Genomic DNA, 12,047 nt, shown 5'->3' on the forward strand with positions numbered 1-12,047 from the left:
TAGTTTCATTTGGATTATGTTGTGAACCTTCACACTAGGCTTACACATACATCATGGAACACCATTCTCCATCATGCTTAAGGCCACAATATTATTAATGGAAGGTAATTATTTTGATGAATGTGCTAACAGTCAGCTTTGGAGCTACATAATATAAAATAAACCAGAAAAAGTTCATTTTCTAAAAATTACCCGGTCTCCTGCCTTTCAGCCTACTCTGATGGAGCAAGAGTTCTGCCAAACACAACCGCCTCTGTGCATTACTGGAGTCAAACTGTGATATGACTATGCAGTTATTCAGGCTTGGCAGTTCTGCTTTGCATCACTAAAGCCCTTGCTGTGAATATAGCCGCTTGGTATCTGCCTTCTGCAGCTGGCTACAAATACTGTTTTCTTCAGGAGACGTAGACTAACATCTAAGAACTAAAGCTTTTTTTTCCCCTAATCTCCAAGACTCCAAGTGACAGGGAAGAAAACCCTCTGAAAGAACACCAGACAAAGAAAACAAAAGTGCAACTTTCCCTTGGGCAGCAGTAGCCCACTCATGTCACTAGAGCTCCTGGGAAGGAGCCACATTGACGCGGCAGTAACCTTGTGAGGAGCCGAACGGGACACAAGGCACCCTAGAGGTGAAGGCTGGAGCTGCTAAGCAAGAAAGCAACAGGAGAATACAGTGATATTTGCTGAATGGACAACTGAGGATGCGTCTTCATATTTTCTACGAAAAACACACACCTTACTCCTGCCCTCACAGGTGGCTGGATAACGGCCAGCAGCAGAGCTACAAGCAAGCTACACTGAGAAGGGCTTACCATTTTGGGCTCAGCGCCACGCAAGTGCAACTACACGGCCACAAGAACAGAGCCAGCTCATGTCTTTCTGGCTTGGCATGAGTGCCTGCCTGCAAAAGAGACGAGCAAGCGCATGTCTGCTTGAAGCCGTGATGCAAGTTATTTTAAAGCCGAAGTGATGCTTATTTACAGTAAAATTACACGTTTACCATATTTGAATGATATAATTTTATTACTTTGGCCATTCTAACAGTCACAAATATCAATCTCTCACAGGAGAGAAATGATTTCAAGTGAAGTGCCATGTATTTAATAACACATAGGATCAACATATATTTGTGATTTCCAAAGTCTGATAACATTTCAGATCCTAGACTTAGTATTTGCTCATGATTAGCAACAGATTTTCCCAGGCCTCAAGACTTTGCGAGTCCAGCTGGCAGGAAGGATACAATTATGCTTGGAAGCATCAGGAAACACAGGTTTGATTTTACACTTGTTCACGTGAGACTTACCACTACGTTTAATAAACATTGGACAAGGTCCATGATGCCCAGACAAGAAAAAAGTCATTACAACTAGAGAGAGTTAAATGAAATCTCAATGAAAACTTCTTGCTGTTAACCTCAGATTTAGAGTACAATTATTTAATTTAAGTGGATGATGAAGGATTTTTCTCACATTTTCCAAGTATATTTTTCTCGGACACTAGTATTCACAACAAGTAATTGTGGGGACCACTATTTAAGATGACTGCTCTGGACTTTCTGTGAATGCACCTGCTCACAGATGTTGTTTGACTTTTTGCCATACTCCTTTCGTTTTCTGAAATAAGATTGAATTTTCAAGATAAAATAGACCAATTTTGAAGTGACTTCATTTAATAAGAGATCAATTTTTACTTAACTATCACATTATTGAATACTATGGATTTTGGAGAAAATGAATTATATCTCATTCATTTTAAATAAACAAAAGCTACATACTATTATTCACATTATTATTATTCATTAAATATCTTTTCAAAAACCTACAGTATAACATAAATGTTATTGAAAATTCGTCAGGAGTCTGATTTCACTCGTCAAATATTGATACCATTGTGCAACTACCCACATACAGCACTAAACTTCCATTTTTTAAATTGATATCAGAAATTAAGTGACTACATTGAAAAATTAAGAATGCCTACCTAATGATTACTTTGATACTAAGTTTATCACATTGCTTTCTCGCTTCGGAACACTACACATGTTTACAAGAACTCATGTAAATATTTTCCTATTACATTAGTTCCAATTAAAGTTAGATTACACTCAGTAATGAGTGTGTGCGAACAAATTACTCCAGTCGCATAACGGCTACGTGGTTGCTGTTTACACTGAACTCTTTCCTGGGGCAATCTGCTCCCTGACGTACCCTCGCAGAATGCCTTCCCCAACGGCATGTTCCCAGCGTCTCCAAATGATTGCCCATGGGCAGTGGGAACGATGCCGCTTTTGCAGGCACACAGTCACTGTCTGAAATGGCAAGTTCATTTTAGGCGAAATTAATATGACGTACCAGACAGAAGTTTTCATTCAAATTTCATATAGCTTTAGTTATGACTTTTTTCTTGTCTGAATATCCTGCGTCCAGACTTACAGTTATTAAAGTTGAATTGCTCTCTTCTACATGGGTACAATCTCTGGGAAAAGCGGATGGAGACCTCTCCTGTATTCTCTCTATGAAAAGTATTAAGAGATAGGGCTCTGAGGAGAATCCAGAGCACTCACGTTTGTCTAGGGGGAAAAAAAAAAAAAAAAAAAAAAAAAAAAAATCAAGTAAAGCCCATTCTTACATGGCCTTGGCATAAAGGGAAGTCTCAGCCGGGATGGATTTCAGGCTCTCTTTTCCTCTTTGAATTTTTTCTCATCCCCTCTTTAGGAGCCAGGAGCTTTTTGCCTCTGATTATTAATAATTTAATTTCTGCCTAGGCTTTACATTTTACCTCCTGTGACCACAGAGGAGTCTGGAATCTCCCATTGACACATCTGCCTAAAATCTATCTTGCCACCCATTTTACATCAACAGTAGTAGGAAGTAGTTGAAGAACATGGCAACCACCACACCATCAGCAGCTGTCTTCTTCAAAAGACAATGGAGCATTTAAAAGCAAGCATTTGCTTTCCTTCCCTAAGATTGCAAGGCAACTGCAAAATGGATAACTTAATTTTCAGATATACTTATAAAAGAGTGAAATATTGGAAAGATTAAAACCAAAATAGTAGCAATTACAGCCTGAAGAAAGGGCAACTGCAGTCCCCCAAAGATCACGAATTGCGAGTAACTGAACTCTAGAGACCCTAAACTGTTTCCCTGAACTTTAGTAACAGCTTTGTCAGACGGAAGACAGCTCTGAAATTGAATCAACATTGTCACCTAGTGGTTGCTGAAAGCTTTTAGAGGAAAAAATTCCTTGAAGCTTGTCACCTTTTCATACCAAGGTCTCAGTAATGGAATATGATAGACTGATTTTCCAAACAAGCAGTTACCATTAGTTTTTTCCTGATTCTTTATACAGGTTTTCTGTCATGAAATGGTGTCAGATGTTGCAAGACACAAACAGTTTTCTCTTGATAGAAACTTAAAGCTATTATACTTTTCGTCACTGAGCAATATAGTCTCCATTTATTTTCCTAACTATGATTAATCATTTTCAGACTTGCCTTAAATTTTTTGCTACTACAACTGTAAAAGATGTGGCTCAAGCCTCGTATTAAATCTTTACATAACAGTTTTTTCCTCTCTTCTCCTAACACTTTAAAGAATTTTACTGTAAATAGAGACTTCACTAATCATTTAGGTGCTGTAATTCCATCCTAACGAAGTGCAATAAAATAAAGAACATTTTCATGAATTAAATAACTACAAACAATGGGGTCAAAGCCAACAGAACTGTGTTTCTTCCCTGTTCCTTAAAATCTGAAGCAGATCTTACCAAAACTGATTGCTTCTAAAACAGGAATAAGAAAAGAAATCCAAAAAGAAAAGAAGTTTGAAATCTCTGGCAATCTATCAGCTATCTTCAATAAAGAGACACGTTTTTAGACATATTTCAAGTTTAGAAATGACGAGATGTCATTGTATTTTGCATAAAGATACACGGTATGATTTCTCTTGAGCAGTTTCTTAGAGCAGATACAGAGAAACAAGTTTTGAGGTTTTTTTTTCTTATATAAATCAACATCCACATTCTTAACATTCTTTGCCTAAGTAGTTAGCTAGTTTCATGTTAATGCATTTTCCAGAAACATGCAAGGAAAAAAACGCTACCTGCATGGGATGATAATAATGATACAATCAGGTTACTGATGTCAGGTTCACGTTTACAACAACTTTCAGCCTAGGAACTCAAGAGTTTCACCAAAGTCCTGACCGAGCGCATATCGCTGTAGAAGCCAGGTCAAGACACACCGATTCTAAGCTCCCAGTCTGGCCTTTTGCGCAATATAAGCAAACCCCTAAGGCCAAATTGAGTCCCACTAACCTAACAGGATGGGCTCTACCTAAAGAGACAGAGAGCTATCAGTGAGAATCCAACTGCAGGATCTTAGGCAAACCAACATGGCAAACCTGGAGAAAAGAAACTAGAGGTTATTATTCTCCATTTTCCTGCTTGTTTTCAAAATAGCTGGTTTATTTTATTTGTTAGTCTTGTAGGTAAAGAAGGAAAATACTACAGCTTGCTTGCATATCCTGAGCGAATTGTAGGCTAGTCTGGGAAATTCTGGTTTCAATGTATTTTAAGTGGCATGATTTCCTAAGGTGTTTAACTATAGTGTTAGGAGTATGGACAGGTTCACGTGGCAACAGCAGCAGTAAGAGTGCTGCGGTCCTGAAGTGCCCCTTTTCTCGAAGCTGTAGCATTGTTCCACCTCCTTTATCCCTTGTGAAGGATACGACTCCTATGCAAGCGTGACATTATTTTGTTTTCACTTTCATCAGGACTATATTCATTTGGTTTCACTACTCATTCACAGACTGCAAATATGTCCTCACTAGATGGATAAAGGTAAAAAAAAAAATGGGGATTTTTTTCAGGTTACCAAATTAAAACAGAAACTATGTTTGCAACACTCCTTGGCATTACCAAATGGGTCTCAAATAAATATTAGTAGTTGCCAAGTACAAGAAATATACGGACCTGCTGGAGCACATCCAGCAAAGGACCACAAAGATGATTAAGGGACTGGAGAATTTGACATATGAGGAGATGCTGAGAGAGCTGGGACTGTGCAGCCTGGAGAAGAGAAGACTGAAGAGGGCTCTTATCAATGTGTATAAATATCTGATGGGAAGATGTCAAGATGATGGAGCCAAACTCTTCTCAGTGGTGCTCAGTGACAGGATGAGAGGCAATGGGCACAAACTGAAATACAGGAAATTCTATCTGTACACATAAAACCACTTTTTTACTATGAGGGTGGTTGAACATTGGAACAGGTTACCCACGGAGTTTGTTGAGTCTCCATCACGGGAGATATTCAAAGCCCACCTGGACATGGTCCTGGGCAATCTGCTCTAGGTGATACTGCTTGAGCAGGGGGGTTGGTCCAGATGATCTCCAGAGGTCCCTTCCAATCCCAACTGTTCTGTGATTCTGATTTTTTTTTTTTCTTTCCCTATGAAGTATCTTGCTTTCAAAGATCTGTGTATTAGGGAATTCTTTTTAGCTAGAACTTGCCCATGAAGGAATAATATGTTGCATAAAACAAGTCTGAAATCTGGACTTCAGTCTGAAATATTCCCTCTTACCAACAAGCATTAGAGATCCTGATCTACATCACACACCTGCCACTTACCACATAACACATTCCTTTACTAGGGCTTCTTTGTTTGCCAGGGAGTCACCACCAATCATCTAACCACACTTAATTCCCCAAAACAAGCAATTCTCTGAAATATGTCACCACAAGAAAGAAATATTTAACCTGGAGATACTTTTTCTTTACTTAACTACATTTCAACAAAATATTCAATTTTGGTGTGACAGGTCAAAGCCAATCATTCCTCTTTTTAAGCTTATCTGTGAATTTCCTGAATTCCCTTTCTCCTAATCTGCTTTACCTACACTTTAAGAGCATGGCTGACTTCCCATATCATCATCTATTAGTTAAGCCTTTAGATAGGCTTCAGTGGAGCCCTTGTATTTTTCCTCGTAATAGCTATGAAGCTCCAAAAACAGTTCATTAAGTATACTGGTACTTCATCGGTAATGAAGAAACTGACTGCAAAATTTAGTTATATTAATCAGATGAGAGACAAATGAGGACCAATATGTTGTTTTAGAGAATTTAGGCACAAACTACTCTGAAAGAAGCACTGAATAAATATTTGAATTCAAATATTTAAAACTGCAAACTCAGCAGTCTTTAAGCTTAAACTGTTTTCTATATTGCATACTAAAAAAGCCTCTTCCTGATTTTAAGGAAAACTACACTAAAAAGTGGAAAAAATGATCAGCAAAAATAACCTTACAGATATCTAAAATCATTTACTAAACTCATGTACCTGACTGATTTTATTTGCTATTAAAACTATACCATACAACAGACATTACAGGTTCTCTTTGATGGAAACAGTAAATCCCACTAATTAAATTACATAATGCTACCTAATAATTACAACCAGTAAATGGGAAACCTTACTTTTTCTTACCATATTAAAATCATTATATCTATGATAAGCTTATCTTAGACAAGCTTATCTGAGAGTGAGCAGTAGCAGTTTCAATGACTACGCTGAGAGAGAATTCAAAAATAAAATGCAACTCAAATATATCCTCCCAGCAAAATACTCTATGCAAGTCCAGATGAGAAAGAGAAAGAAACTACTGCTTCAATACATGTACATCAGTACAGTTTCCACTTTAACTAAGACAGAATCCATATATTTGAAAGATTAAATAAACAGGCTTCCTTCTATTTAACATAAATACATGAAACAAAGGTTCCTTTTTGATTAATGTACTAAAAGCTCCTACCCTGTGGACACCCTGATCAGTAACTTTTTTTTTTTTTTTTTTTTTTTTTTACAGCTTTTACTACCAAGGATAATATCTGGCCTTTATAAGTACAGCCTATAATATTTCAGCTCTTCTGGCTGCATATGGACAGCTCTCCAAGTGATTCAGCTCTCATCAGTGACTTGTCAACTTGTTCAGTATCCACTTCTAAATTATCTGCAAACTTGATCAGAAAGGATTTTTTCTCCAGCACCCATAGTAAACATGTTTACTGGAATTTGTAAGAATTGATTCTTGTATGATATATATATGGTATTCTAGATATAATTATAAATTCCAGTAGAGACAGAGTTGCTAAATGAGTACAACAGGAAATGAAAATTCCTAAGACCTATACTGTAACTCATCGCTCCTTAAGTAATTAAAATGTTTAAGAGAAATTTGTGTCATTCCTTATTCTATTTAAAACAAATAATCTCACAAAAAATAACATTGATTTTCTCAAAAAACCCAGAATAATCTGATATAAATGATATAGGAGCAGGATGGAATAACACTACCACTTTCACCCACTAATGAACCAAAACAGCTCAGATTCCTCCTGCTCCTGTCTCCCCTTGTCCTTAAATTTTGCTGGCAATTGACTTTTCTGAGCCACTTTCTCTTATCAAATTTTATAGTCTTCAATTTTTATTTTATATTCAATATCATCATTTGCCCCTTTCTTTCACTTGCTTCCATACATACACATGTAGCACAATTGCTTTCATATTTTTGTTAAGCCAGTTTGCTGTATTAAATAGAATAACTTTTCTGTGAATTGTAATTTTTAGATATTTGCTAAACCATTCTCCAGCAGTTATATTATCATTAACATTTTTTCTACATAAATCCTTTGTTCTTATTCAAGTCATGATTTTTTTTAATCTTGTTGCAATTTGCCTATTTTAAGCCTCTCTATAGTATTTGTTAATGGTCTGTCTTGGAAATGGCCCATAACACGTGCTCCTACAGATTAAAATAACTATCACCTCCCTTTCTGCTAAAATGGCATTGGTACAGGACTCTCACGTTTCCTGAATATTTTCATTGGACCTCCTGCATAGCAGGACACGTCTAGAGATTGTTCTATATATGCTCACATGCCTGTGGGAGTCCTTAATTAGAAGATACAGAACTTCAGTGACTTACTGCCTTTCCCTTACTATATTCCTTTGGGCAGGTTTCTTTGTCTTCCAGTCTCCTTCATAACAGGAAGGACAAGGTTCTAGACTTCCCCAGTGGTGGTGGTTTCAACAATCAACAACAGTTTAGGATGATAAAAAGCTGTTTATTTTTAGCTGGTCTGTAGTGAAGAATGTAAGAATAAATCTTTTTCTGGTCTTAGGACAGGCCTATGTCACAGAAAAGGACAAGCTGGCTGAGATTCAATACAGATAGGATGGAAATCATGGAAATTGATGGTTCTAGTTGTTAAGTTGTAATGTCTAGTCATGACAACAAGGCTTTTTACAGGTTTTTTTTTGTTTTTTTTTTTTGTTTTTTTAAAAGAGTTCATATGTGCTTATCAAATCTTGGTCTCTTGATACCAGAAGACATCCACAATTGAAAATATATGCATTCAGACTAATCTTTTAATTCACAATGAATATCACCTTAAAAGAATATTTTTATATAAGCTTTATATAAGCTGTGCTAGAACTGTACGTATGCATTGTATTCCTGTTATAAGGCTACTAGGTTCTTAGCTGTTTGTCCTTGATTGAATAAGCTAGAAACATCACTTCAATTACAATACTTTCTTGCAAGGAAAATTGCTGTAGAGGTAATCTGAAGCTGAAGTACATAATAAACAAAACACAAATTACTATATATTAATAAACAAAAACTAAATCTATTCAGCAACAATTAGAGAAGCAAATATGCTCTATACATACTTCACAGAAGAGCTAAGAACTTGCCAGAAAGTTTCAATAAATTGAACAGAACTGCATGATGTAGCTATATGCACGTATACCCCTATCTTTGCAAATGTGACAGTGTACCACATACAAATCGGAATCTGCAAAGGTAGCAGCAAAGCCACTGAGACTGAACCACAACATCTGCATTGAAAATGATCTCAGGTACTAGTGACACTAAAAAACGTACTGTAAAGAAATTGTACTGTAAATGTCAAAAAAATGAGAGGCCTGATAAACGAACCAAACTTCCAAGTTGGCTGTATCTGCCATGAAAATGAATCTAATTAGTGAGGAACATATTTTTTAACCTTACCCAGCCTTAATTTCAGCAAGAATTTCTTTATAATAGAGCCTAAGTTTGGCAAATAAAGTAGGTAAATTTCTATTTCCCAACATAGAGATGACACATGTAAACGGTTAAGGAAGTATGACATCTCTCTCTCCATCAGACATCTCTCTCTATATATAATCTCTCTCAATACCAGATAGGGATCTGGTTTGTCAAAGTGTTGCTTGTAGAAGTTGGCAGAACCTGTAATATTCTATTTAAAGATTTTTGAACTGTAACAGCTATCTAACAACACAGGTCAACTTAAGATGTAATAATTTATCCTGTGGAAAGGTACAGGAGGATTCATTGGCTTTTGGGCCCCAATTCAACAAGGTATTTGACTGCATCTTAACTTCTCACATACAAAGTAATCCCACTGACTTTTCCTAAATCTAAACCTTGAGAAAAGCAGCAGCAAACATGAGATAACACAGAGAAGAGATTGAGAACAGGAAAGGAAAATAAGCACGCTATTTAAACCAGCGGAACACCCCTATTAGAGTTAGAAAGGCAGATGTTTGCTTTAGTGCAGAGCTCTCACTGAACAGTCAAACAGCAGAAGACAAATTAGTGGAGGTCTGAGGCCAGACCTGTAGCCTGTGTTCTCACAGACTGAACACTTCTTTGGACAGGCACACAGCCGTCCTTGAGCTGTGCCCTTTTCCCAGGACTTTTAGGTATAAAAATCAACCCTCAGTCTAGCTGCACACACCATGGACATGAAGATTTTCAGACCCACTGCAATATATGGGCAAAGCAAACAAGAAGTCTGACACTCACTTAAGGGGAATTAAACTGGGCTGCTCTGCTGGTGATGACAAATTTTGATAAGATATTGCAAACAGAACGCAGAGGCTTGTATAATATACTTTTAGCAAAGTCTGACCATTCTGAACTTTCAAATGCTTGGCATCATAATATAAAGCAAAGACTCACTGAATTGGTTTCACTTCATATTACTATCTGACATAAGACTTCTTTGAAGATCATAGCAGTACTGCCAAGTGTTTAACAGATTCTCCATATATTCCAAAACAACATAGATATCTTGTTTTATACCAATCATACGTAGAGATGAACTGCATTTATAATGGTATTTGAAAGTATACATACAGATCGATAGCGTATCTATGACCATTAATGAATTCACGTCGCTATCTACTATCGCAATTGAGTAATAGAGAATTTTTCTTCATTCTTACGTTTACTCGTTCAATGATTCAAAAATGATGTTGAACTTTGTCTATGAAATGGAAACAAAAACATTATCATACCCATAGCCAAATTTTTAAAAAGGCATTTTCTTACCAGATTTCTCTCCTTTTATGTCTGGAAGATCTTGTTCTTAATTTGTCCAAGTCCTCCAGAAGCAGTATAACTAAGACAAAAATCTGGGCTGCATTCCATACTGGACAAAGTTACTTCCCATGTTTGGATCCCTGCTGCACCTGTACAAATTCAAAGGCAACAGTTGGCACAAATACTACTGCAGGCTGTATTTAGCCACAGCATTTTATTACTGATGATGAGGCAAAAGGAACAAATTCAGCTTGCTCTCAGGACAACAAAAAAAAATGTATTGACAGAGCTACAAATTCAGAGAGGAAAAAAATATGTTTAATTTAAGCTCAAAACATACTGAGTCAATGACATTGTATTTTCCTAACACCGTTTTTACAGTCTATTTTTGGATTCAGTGGTTTTCTTAACCTAGCTTTATTAATCCAGAAACTACATTGTAGTGCCATAGAAACATCACCATTTCAGTCAAGGAAGATAAAAGCGGGGTGGGGGGAGGAATTCAAAGCTGAAAGTTCACAAGGCATTAAACTACAGGTGGGTTTGAGAAATACCGGCAGAATCGTGACACTGTGACAACTGCCACACTTGTTACTTTTGCCAGTATAATGCAATACTTACGCCAGAAAGGCTCCACTATCTGCAAGTTTAAAAATTGATGTTTTTAATTGTGAAGAAAACCATAAATGCTAAGTAGTCCTGTTATGACAGAACTTCATTAACTGCCAATGTTCAACTAGCATGCTCTAAAAATCACACCAGAAAGTGAAGTCTTTCACTCCACCTTTAATAAACATGTAATAGAACAGGCAAAATTTAAATTGCATACTATTAATATGTTTTTAATAAATTGCTTGCAGTTTGTTTCTGTTACGTAGTAGGATATATAATTGAAGCTAAATAAGAAAGTGCAAAAATTTAAGAGGGATACACAATGTTGGATGTGTTTCTCTACTGACACATCAAATCGCTCATCTAAATTTGAGAAAAATGGAATTGCGCTTGAATTAAAGCTTTGCTGGCTAGGTCTCAGTTCCATTTTCTAGAGATAGTAAAATAATTGTTAGTATGACATATCCTAGAGTTATTCAAGCCTCAAGGCCAAAGAATCAGTTCTCAGGAGCGAAATATGATATATAGGACTTAATTTGGAAAGCCTCCACACAATCTCCACAGATCTGAAATACTCATTACAGCACTAAAGGAAGCAAAATGGGAATATTTCACTTCTGGAATCTCACAGGACAGCACTGTAAATTTCCCATAGGAATAGTAACAGCAATTATAGAATAAATACAAAAAGAAAATAGGCTGAAAAGGGAGGGAACGTCTGCAGTCACTACTTACTGTATTTACACAATTCAAAAGGTAACAGAGATCAGTATATTTTAAATGACGACACTAAATCAGAGAACATTTTCAAAAAAAATTATGCCTTTAAAAAAATATAAATACCAGATAAAGGAAAATGTGTTGAAAAGTGAATGCATAATTGTAGAGAAATGATAAAGTCAATTTCTCCTTTAATGAAGAGAAACACCAACAGTTAAGGAACTTTCAGAGAACAGGAGTATTGCTATGAGATGGGAAGTATTAGTTACAGCATGATAGACAGGAATGATCTATGATTTAATTGACTGGAACCTCTGTTTTTA

General features: G+C 36.4%; 1 protein-coding gene across 13 annotated transcripts in view; it reads right to left on the reverse strand.

Annotated features, from left to right (window-relative positions):
• The window catches only part of CFAP92 (cilia and flagella associated protein 92 (putative)), a 178,054-nt gene that overhangs the window by 158,860 nt on the left and 7,147 nt on the right, over positions 1 to 12,047 (reverse strand). For all 13 annotated transcript variants that reach the window (XR_011134541.1, XM_068907386.1, XM_068907387.1 and 10 more), the window contains exon 2: positions 10,402 to 10,541. The gene's annotated coding sequence lies outside the window, so the exon portion shown is untranslated. The remainder of the gene's footprint in view (positions 1 to 10,401; positions 10,542 to 12,047) is intronic.

Source organism: Struthio camelus, chromosome 14, assembly GCF_040807025.1.
Source record: "Struthio camelus isolate bStrCam1 chromosome 14, bStrCam1.hap1, whole genome shotgun sequence".
Lineage (NCBI taxonomy): Eukaryota > Metazoa > Chordata > Aves > Struthioniformes > Struthionidae > Struthio > Struthio camelus.